Genomic DNA, 10886 nt, shown 5'->3' with positions numbered 1-10886 from the left:
GACACGTAATGAGAAACCATTCAAACAGTCAACAAGGATTTCACACTTAGAAAAATTTCAATTTCTTGAAAAATTTCTAAGTGTTGAATCCTCGAAGGATGCCATTTAGCCATCGAAGGATGCCATTTAGCCATCGAAGGATTGAAACATGGCTCGAAGGATGACAGACTGTTCGAAAGATGTTACTTTCCTCGAAGGATGAAATTCCTTATCGAAGGATCATCTTTCGAAAGATCATAAATTTGAAAGATATCTTGATCATTCGAAAGGTCTGATCAATCGAAGGATGAATCCTTCGAGAAACTCAACATCTTTCGAGTCTCAATTCGAAAGATATTTTGCAACACATCTTTCGAAGTTGAGAATCAACATCCTTCGTGTTGATTTCCGGCAACACAGTTCATCGGAATATTTTCCGGTGGTAGTTTTCAAGTGATTTCCGGTGATAGTTTTAAGTGGGATTCAAGTATATTTCATACCAGATAAAAACAACACTAAAAACCATTTAAAACATCAACATTTTAGAATCAACTCGGACACTAAACACAACCCGGATAATAACCACAAACACATGAATTGATTTAGACCAAACACCCAAACAAGACACTGTTTAACCCAAACCAAAACCCTTGACATCAAGGTTCAAACCAAACCTCTGTTATGAACATTATAATCCTCAAAAACTTATCATTAACATGTTTACAACATTAGCACATTACATTCATCACATATCATTCATCATTTTCAGAAGTGCAAGAACAAAGAAAATTAGAATCACATGATCAATGAGGATTATCCTAACACAAATTGTTGTCTGTAAAATGTATTAGGGTTATCCTACCGTGAATGTTGTTATAAAACAGATAGCCCAAGTTTTGTTTTGATTTTGACAGAGTTTCAGTATGATCAGAGGTTTTGTGAGATGAAATTTGAAAAGTTATGTTGAAATGAAGAAGATGACACCTTTTTTATACTCTGACCTCGAAACATGAACCGTCTCGAAGGATAAATGACCTTTCGAAAGATGAAAAGGTGTTTCGAAAGATCAGCTTTGGGTCGAAGGATCCATATCTGGATCGAAAGATACCAGATATTTGAAAGATCTGGATCGAAGGATACCAGATATTTGTGGGAATCCTCGAAGGATATCTTTCAACCTTATCCATCTTTCAACAAGGTCTGATCAGCTCGAAAGATCAAATTGGTCAAATCCTTCGTTGACCAATTCATCTTTCGACTGAGATGATTGACTTTAATTGACTTTCATTGACCATCTGATCTTTCGAGCGCCATTGCTTTCTCGAAGGATCAGATTCTCACCAACATTTTTGGATTTAGGGAATTTCCAATTCAAACCCTTCAAATTTTTAGAGGTTTTCAGAAACGACCATTTTGAAAAGTTGCCCGTTATGAAGTTCTGCAAAGGTTAGTTTTATGAAGTATCTCGGCTTGCCAGGTATCGGATCGAGCACCAACATCAGTTAATCAAAAATAAGATTAAATGGAAAATCTTTTTGGATTTTAATAAAATAAAAGACAACAATTTTAATATCCTTTGAATGTTATCAAACGACATCACCGCTAATGTCGTGCTGATATGCACCAAACGACAAAACTGTTTAAAATAAGACAATAAAACTAAGCAGTAAATAAATATGTACAAACACAACAATATTTTTGCGAGTTTCTGGCGAAGAGAATCATATCAGCTTGCGGTCTTTTGTCAAAACACATTTCCTTTTCAAATTCTTTTACAGACGCGGATAAGTATTCTACCACAATTACCGATATTGTTATCCACTTAAACTCAGCGATCAAGTGTAATCATAATACAATGAGATACATTTAAGGTATGATTTATACTTACCGACCGGTGTTCATCCACTCACGACACATTCCCGTATCAAGGTATGCACGAGAGTTCATCTTACTGGGGAGTATACCATTTATCATCCGTTTTTAACGTATATAACATGTGAACAAGTCACTTATTTGAGTTGAAAACAAGCCCTATGTGATAGAATCACTTATTGATGAGGAACTTGATTTTCGATGCATGAGGGCACAAGAGCAAGTCCGTGAACAGGTCAGTACTTCCATACAGCAGAGAGACGAACTTGACTCCCGGATAAATGTGATATTTTATCACTTATTTTGTATGGACATGTGATTGTTTATCACTTATTGAGGTCGAATGCAGTATGAGATATGTACACGTATGTATGGTATCATGGAAGAACTAGACTTTGTCTTTTATAGAAACAACCATGATACCCAGATGATAAACAGCATAAACCCCGAATATCTCAGAACCTCGGCAATCTATCAAACGAAATTTCGGTACCAAGACCATATGCCAATGAGCGGTTCCCACGCGGTTTTTAGTTCGTTATGTTTATATCTCCTGCATACTTTAAAATGATCGTGAGTCTACCGGTACATCATTAGTAGAGCTACTTATCATTTTCTTTTCTTTTGATTTCTAGAAACATGTTTCGACCGACCTCTGATGTAATATCATTTTCCCTTATATTACCAAGAAACTCATTTTTGTTTTTCTATTGTTTTTGTGTTTTTCTGAATTTTCTCCCCCTTAAATGCAGAAAGTAAATAAATTAAAGACATATTTTTGTATTTTTGTGGTTTTTCAATGTTTTTGTATTTTTCTTGAAACTTTATCCCCCTAAAATTCAAAAATAAAATAAAGTAAAAACATATTTTTGGATTTTTGGTTTTAGAAAAATATTTACAAAGACGATTTCCAGATGTCGGTTACTCTTGCTTCACCTTTATGCCGTTTACCAAAAGTAAATAATCGAATCTTGATTTATCAAATGCTTTGGTAAAAAGGTCGGCACGTTGGTGATCGGTATGAATGTGAACCACATCGATAAGTCTCTTTTCAAAGCAATCACGTATGAAGTGATATTTAATATCGATGTGCTTCGTTTTTGAGTGCTGTACAGGATTTCTAGTGATCTGTAAAGCAGCTTCATTATCAACATAAATAGGAGTAGTTAGGAATTCAAAACCGTAGTCCCGCATCTGTTGTTGGATCCATAGAACCTGGGAGCAGCAACTAGACGCAGCAATGTATTCCGCTTCACATGTAGATGTAGCCACACATGTCTGCTTCTTGCACTGCCAAGTGACTAGGCGATTGCCTAAGAACTGACATCCTGCTGTAGTTGATTTGCCATTTTTCTTGTAGCCGCCGAAATCAGAATCATTGTAAGCCTTGAGATCGAAGTTATCATCCTTAGGGTATCATAACCCGGTGTCAGGGCAACCCTTCAGATAACGAAAAATCCTTTTGACAGCAGCATAGTGAGAGACCTTCGGATTTGCTTGGTATCTGGCGAGAAGGCACGTTGGATACATAATGTCGGGTCTTGATGCGGTGAGATACATTAAAGATCCAATCATAGCACGATAAAGTGAAGAGTCTACAGCATCCCCTTTTTCATCCGGAGTAATCCCGTGATTCTGCGGAAGAGGAGTAGAAATTGGCTTCGAATCGGACATCTGGAACCGGCTCAAGATGTCTCCGACGTACTTGGTTTGATGGATAAAAATTCCAGATTCGGACTGATTAACTTGCAAACCCAAGAAGAACGTCATTTCACCCATCGCACTCATCTTGAATCGATCTTGCATCACTTTCTCAAATTCCTTGCATAACTTATCATCAGTAGAACCAAAGATAATGTCATCGACATACACTTGTACCAACAGAAGATCTTCACCTTTTTCTTTGATCAAGAGGGTACAATCGATCAAACCCCGTCTAAACCCGTTGTTCAGCAGGTAGGTAGACAGTGTCTCATACCAGGCTCGAGGCGCTTGATGAAGACCATATAACGCCTTGTTAAGCAGTAAAACTCTGTCAGGATGTAATGGATCTTCAAACCCCGGTGGTTGCTCGACATATACTTCCTCTTCGACTACTCCGTGAAGAAAAGCACTTTTAACATCCATCTGGTACACCTTGAATTTCTTGAAGGATGCGTAGGCTAGAAAGATTCTAATAGCCTCCAGACGTGCAACAGGTGCATACACTTCATTGTAGTCAATACCTTCTATCTGACTGAAGCCTTGAACAACTAACCTTGCTTTGTTTCGGACAACAACCCCACGGTCGTCCTTCTTGCACTTAAACACCCAACGAGTTCCGATCTTCTTGTAGTTGTCGGGCCTATCAACCAATTTCCATACGCCCAACTTCTCGAACTGCTGAAGTTCTTCTTGCATGGCTTCCACCCAGGAATCATCTTTCAATGCCTCCTTCCAAGATCTAGGCTCTTCTTGGCTAACATAGCAGGCGAAAGACCAATCATTTTGTTGTCCCGATTCTCGTATCTCAGCATACAAGCCAGCATTTTCGTTATTTCTGATTTGATTCCTTGTCCTTACACCACTGAGAACATCACCTATAATATTCTGCTGAGGATGAATGTTATGAATTCGGGTTTCAGAAACTGGAGGAATTTCAACATTAGACCTCAAGTTATTGATATTTAAATTCCCGATATCATTCTGAAGCTGTTGAGTTGTAGAAGATGATGCATTTTCTTCTTGAATAATTGGCGCAGACACTGGATCCGTTGCTTCTGAAGTACCTTGAACCGGACGCGGTGCTTCACCATCATTTGCATCAACATACTCCTCATCTTCCGATGACAAATTGTAATCGACAGCATCATTAAACACCTCATTTGAAACGAGATTGTTGACAGAAGAAGATGCTTGTGAGTCAACAATGATTGGGCGAGCTAACTGAGAGCCAGTCGCATTCTCGCTTTCAGACAACATTTGAGCAATTGCATTGTCATCATCAAATGTCGGCAGATTAAATGAGTCGAAAAGACCATCATAATCAAACATCCATGGATCTCCAGAAGGCTTCGGTGGATTAGAATATCTTTGAACTCTTACTTCACCCCATTCTTCAATCTTCTTGGTAGTCAGGTTCCATACTCGCAGATTAGGAGTAGCATACCCAAGGAAGTAACCTTCGATAGCTTTGGCACCAAACTTCCCGTCAGGCTCAATCATGGTACATGGTGCACCAAAAGGTTCTAGATATTCCAAGTCAGGAGTCTTCTTGTGTAGTAGTTCGAAGCACGTTTTGTCATGTCTTTTCACTGTGAGAACCCTGTTTAACGTGTAGCAAGCCGAGGCAACAGCTTCAGTCCAGAATCGAACTGGAAGATGAGACTCAACCAACATGGTTCTTGCAGTCTCAATTAAGGTTCTGTTCTTTCTTTCAGCGACTCCATTTTGTTGTGGTGTGTACCGAGAGCTGTATTCATGAAGGATTCCTTTTGCAGTGCAAAATTCATCTATAACCCTGTTTTTGAACTCGGTTCCGTTGTCGCTTCGAATTCGCCTCACCTTTAGATTATAAAGATTTTCCAACAAGGTGATCAAATTCTTTAGAATTTCTGGAGTCTCACTCTTGTGAACCATGAAGTCAACCCATGAAAATCTTGAATAGTCATCAGTAACTACCAAGCAGAAAACCTCCCCGTGCACACTCTTGTGTTTGACTGGGCCGAAAAGGTCCATATGCAGACGTTCGAGTGGCATGTTTACAGTGTTAACCTTTTTCAATGGATGTGATTTCTTGATTTGCTTCCCTTTCTGACACGGCACACAGACATCTTGAAGTTGAAAATTCTTCACATTGACACCTCTCACCAGATTATTTTTGACAAGGTGATTCATTTTTCTGAGGTGAATATGACCCATCCGTCTGTGCCAAGAGATCGTCTCCTTTTCAGTGGCTTTTGAAATAAAGCAAGTAACTTGTTTGGACTGAGTTATTGCTTGGCTCATATCAAGGACATACAAATCATTAACTCTTGGTGCTGATAAGAGAATCCATACTGCGGGAATCTTGAATCCTGGCTTCAGCACATAACAACCGGCATCATCAAAATGCACGGTGAACTTCTTGTCGCAGATCTGAGAAACACTCAGGAGATTGTGATCCAACTGTTGCACATAATTGATTTTGTCGAAACTCACAATTCCATTTGAGATCATTCCCTCGTCGGTGATATACCCTCCTTTGTCTCCAGCAAACGCAACATATCCTCCTCTTATACTTCGCACATCGAAAAGAAGACGATAGTCGCCCGTCATGTGCCTGGAAGCCCCACTATCAACAATCCAATGACTATTAATAGTTCCTCCTGGAGCCGCCTGCACATGCAACTAACTTATCAGTTTGAGAGGGGGACCCAAGCCTTTGTGGACTTGGGTCGTCCTTGATCATCAAGGAAGGTGATCTCAATCACTTGATGATTAGGAAAAAGAACTTGTGGTGCTCCCCCTGATTGAATTACCTGCTTTTGCTTCCAAGCTGTTTGTCGTTTACCAGTATTTGAATTTATTGTTTTAGCATTTACTGGTTTTACAGTTTCAGGTTTTGCTTGTACAGGTTTTTCTTCTTTGACCTCTGATTTTAAGGCCTTTTCAATTACCTTTTGATTCTTTTGCTTTAGCTTCTTTTCCCTTTCTTTCAAGACACGTGGGTCCTGTTTCGGGGAAACTGGTCGTTTTTGGTAATTGATTTCTTGGGGAGCACTCGTTTTTGACTTCAGCTTTTGCAGGTATGGGCAATATCTTACAATATGCCCAACTGTGCCACATTCAAAACATGTTCTCCGCTCTACAAACCTCGGAGAAACATGTTGATGACCAGACGAAGAACCAGACAATGAACTTTGTGATCTAGACGTACTAGGACCTAAATCACATCCGTTGGTGTGTTGGGTGTAATTATTTTGATCATTTCGTTTTAAAATTCTAACTTGTTTTACAAAATCAACGTTAGATTTATCCTGAAATGTTTCAAGTTTGTCTGAACCAGTGGATCCAACAAAGTTCATTTTTGGTTCTTGTTTCTTAACAGGAGCTCTTTTGTTTTGCACCTTTTGTTGTTGAACCTTAGGTTGCTCAACCCTTGATTGTTGAATTTTAGGTTGTGCAGCCTTAGGTTGAGTAGCCTTAGACTGTTCAACTTTAGGTTGTTGAACCTTTGGTTGTTCAGTCTTAGGCTGCTGAACTTTAGGTGCTTGAACATTCTTGTTCTAAGCCTTCCTTCCCTGTACCTTACCCTTTCCGGAGTTGACTTGTTGTTTTCGCTCAATTGGTAGTTTTTGGTTTCCGTATTGTTTTCTAATTTGTTCACACGGAATTGGATCACATTGAGTAACTGTAACTTTGCCACTTTTGTTCCCCAAAAACTTATCAGTGCATCCTTCAAAAATTTGCTCAATTAAATCTTGATTTACATTTTTAATTGGAAAATCTTTGTTAGAGTAGATTTTGCTATCTCCTTTGAGCGTATACAACAAGTTATTCCCTTCAGAGCTAACTACAAGGGATTCCATTGCTTTTGACATTTCAGTCTTACTCGGTTTCACTGGTGGATCACACAGAATGTGATTCTCGATAGGAATATCTGTTGTAACCGAGTTAGACTGTTGTTTCACAATTTCTTCAGATTCATCGTCCGAAGAATCAGCATCCTCAATAATGGGAGGACTCTGTTCCTTAACACACGATGAATCTGTCACATTCTTAGATTCTGATTGACCCGAGGATGATGTACCAGTTGTGAACCCGAGGCCTGCTGCAAAGTCATCTAGACCGAGTGGCACAGTAGGTTCAAAACGGGGCATATCCTCGTCATCAGGCAATTTGGAGTAATTGTGATTCATTGGGGGAGGACATGATTTGAAACAAATACATTTTGCATCCCCCTTTTTCCTTTGAACATCAATGATGTGATCCAATACATAGCGGGAATTGGAATAGCTTTCCAATTTCTGCTTGATTGTCTCACATTCACATCGAGCTGTTGCTAACTCTACCATTTGCTTTTCAATTGTGTCAATAAGATTATTGTTAGCATGTTGTTTTCGCAAAACAGCCTTTTGTAATTCTGAAACATCATGTCTTAATGACGCAATTGTTGCTTTAAATTCCTTTTCATTTCTGGTTAAAAACAAGTTAGCTTCAGTTGCTTTAGAAAGATCTACAATCAATTCTTGATTGTGTTTGTGTGTGATTTCAAACTGAATTTCCTTTTCTGCATATTCTAAACACTTTGCACATTCAATAGGAGCAGAAATAGAGTCAGAATTAGTATCACATACCTGAGAAGTTTGACCTTCTACGTGAGCCATAAAGGCTGTATGAAAAGAAAAAGATCCATCTTCAGAGAAAAACTGAGCAAGCTTCTCGGAAGTTCCAGCAGATTTCTGGCAAAGAATAGATCTCCTTTTGCATAATGCTTCAGCTTCAACCAACAGCTCATCAACTTCCAAATCTAAAGCATCACTTGATAAATTACCAGCATCAAGTGATTCCCCATCCATGCTCCCACTATAACCCAAACTATCTTCATCTTCTGAAGATTCACCAGCAGACACGGGTTCTATAACCTTCTCAATCACTTTAGCATAGCATGCTGTTCCACCATTTCCTCCTTCTCCGAGCTGAAGGTTCCAGTTGCAGATCTCATCAGCTTGAACAACCAATCCTCTGTGGGGATTAGTTTTTGTGGATCCAGATGCATTTCCTCCAACAGGAACTATTGATCTGACAGTATTGTTGTTCTGTTGCTGTTGTGGCTGTCCTTGATTCCTGAAGGGATTCTGATTTCCTTGCTTAGGTGGCTTCTGACACTCCCGCTTGAAGTGACCCTTTTCACCACAATTGAAGCAAGTGACAGCATTCTTATCAAAACCATACTTGGTGTTGTTGTTGCTTTCCAAGTTGGTTCTCCCCGTCCTTTCCATAAACTCCTTTGCTCTTCGAATTGCACTAGCAAGAGCCCATTTGGTATCCATCATTTCAAACTCTTCTTTATCCACTTGCTGATAATCTTCATTGGTTAGATTGATATTCCCAATCTGACCTGCAACTAATCCACAATAAGCACTAACCAAGGTATTCAACATCTCCATATGCTCCTTGGCTATTTCGACAGTGACTTTGGAAAAGTTGGAAGTGTCTAATCTGACTGTGTTCGGATTGGAAGTGGCTTGAAAGTTTGAAGAGTTTCCATAAAACCCTTGCTGTTGCGGTTGTTGCTGCTGAGCTCTGCTTGGGTCTAAGAAAGGCGGTGGTGTGAATTGCTGAGCTGTCTGTTGTTGAGAAGAAGAATCTGGTCTTGAATACATCATCGTGTATGCTGAAGGATCAAACTGATTTGTTGTGGAAGGTCCGGTGTTTGAGATGAAAGCTGTTTGAAGCTTCGCGTGTTGAGAGGCTGGTTTTTCTCCACTGATACCTCCTGCAATCCCATAGTACATCTCTGGATTTTGAGGAGTTAGTGTTCTTTTTGCTTTAAGCTTTTCTTCTACATCCTTGTTCTCCAATCTTTGAATTAACTCATAAACGGTGATTGTATCTAGAACACCATTTTCTTTGAGAATTTCAAGAAAACTGCTCCACTTTGATGGTAAGCTATCAGCAAATCTCTTCACCATTTCTTGTGGAGTGGCAGTGACTCTAAAAGCAAACATCTCGCTCAACAAGTGATGGAACCTTGTAGATAACTCTGCCAAAGTCTCATTCTCCATACACGTGAATCCTTCAAACTCTTTCTTCAGTAATTCTTGCTTGATCTTTCTAGATTGAGCATTTCCTTCACATCGTAACGTGAGCATATCCCACAAGCTTTTAGTAGTCGTGCAGTAAACAAACTGGTGGTAAATGTCTCTGTGAAGAGCTTGTGTGAGAATCATGAATGCTTTCTTTTCTAACTCAAATTTCTTCTTATCATCATCAGACATAGTGCTGTAAGTTTCTGGATTGGATCCTGCAACTTCCAACTCATTTTCAAATGGGGTGAAGAAGCACATCCATAGATCTTGACCTTGCCCCTGAACATAAGTTCTCAGCCTTTCTTTCCACCATCCCCAATCATTGATGTGATTTAGTGTTGGCGGTTTTGTGCTTGTACCAGTTTCACTGTCGTTCTGCATCATTGCTTGAATGCTGCTGCTTTGATTTGTGACCAATGCCCATTGATTTGCAGTTATCATTGCAGCTTGAGGTGGCGCAATAGCCTGCATCCATGCAGTTTTGTTGAAATCTGACGCAGATTGCGTGGCTGATGATTGCGTAGCTGATGATTGTGGAGTCAAAGTTGTTGTAGTCCACGCGGTTGGATCCCACTGACCGTTTGTTCCCATTTTAAAAAAATTAATATATTAAGTGAAAATTGATTTAAAATTTGAAAAACAAGTTTTCTTTTTGAAAATTCAATGTTCACAAACTATGTTAATATGTTGAAAAGAAACAAACAGCCGAAAGATCCTGGATCGAAAGACCTGAAAAACACAACTGTTAAACTTAAACAGATAAGGATCGAAAGATAATACTTGTTCGAAGGATCAACAGTGTGCGAAAGATCACTGTTGAATTTCGAACAATAATTTCGAAAGATTCTCCAAGACGAAGGATCCTTATCTTTCGAATAGTAACAGTAGCTCGAACAATATATCCTTCGAAAAGATTCCTTGGCTCGAAAGATAACTCACAGACTTCGAAGGATGTTCGAAGGATGAATATCTGTCGAACCTCCTTTGATCGAAAGATAGTCTTTCGACTTCGAAGGATATCTTTCGAACAGATCTGACACAGTTGACAAAAGGTGACATGTTGGTGAAAAAGGTGATTGGTTGGTAGACAACTTTCGGCAGAAGGTATGTTCAGACCTTACCTTTTCACCAACTCAGATTTGACTAATAAAAAATTGCCTAAAATAGAAGGTTCTTATCCAGAAACCGGTCACCGGAGTTAGCCGGAATTTTGGCCGGAAATTACCAAACCTTTTAAAAACAAGATTTTAAGTTACCCAAACC

This window comes from Helianthus annuus, chromosome 10, assembly GCF_002127325.2.
Source record: "Helianthus annuus cultivar XRQ/B chromosome 10, HanXRQr2.0-SUNRISE, whole genome shotgun sequence".
NCBI classification, from domain to species: domain Eukaryota; kingdom Viridiplantae; phylum Streptophyta; class Magnoliopsida; order Asterales; family Asteraceae; genus Helianthus; species Helianthus annuus.
This window is presented reverse-complemented; position numbering follows the sequence as displayed.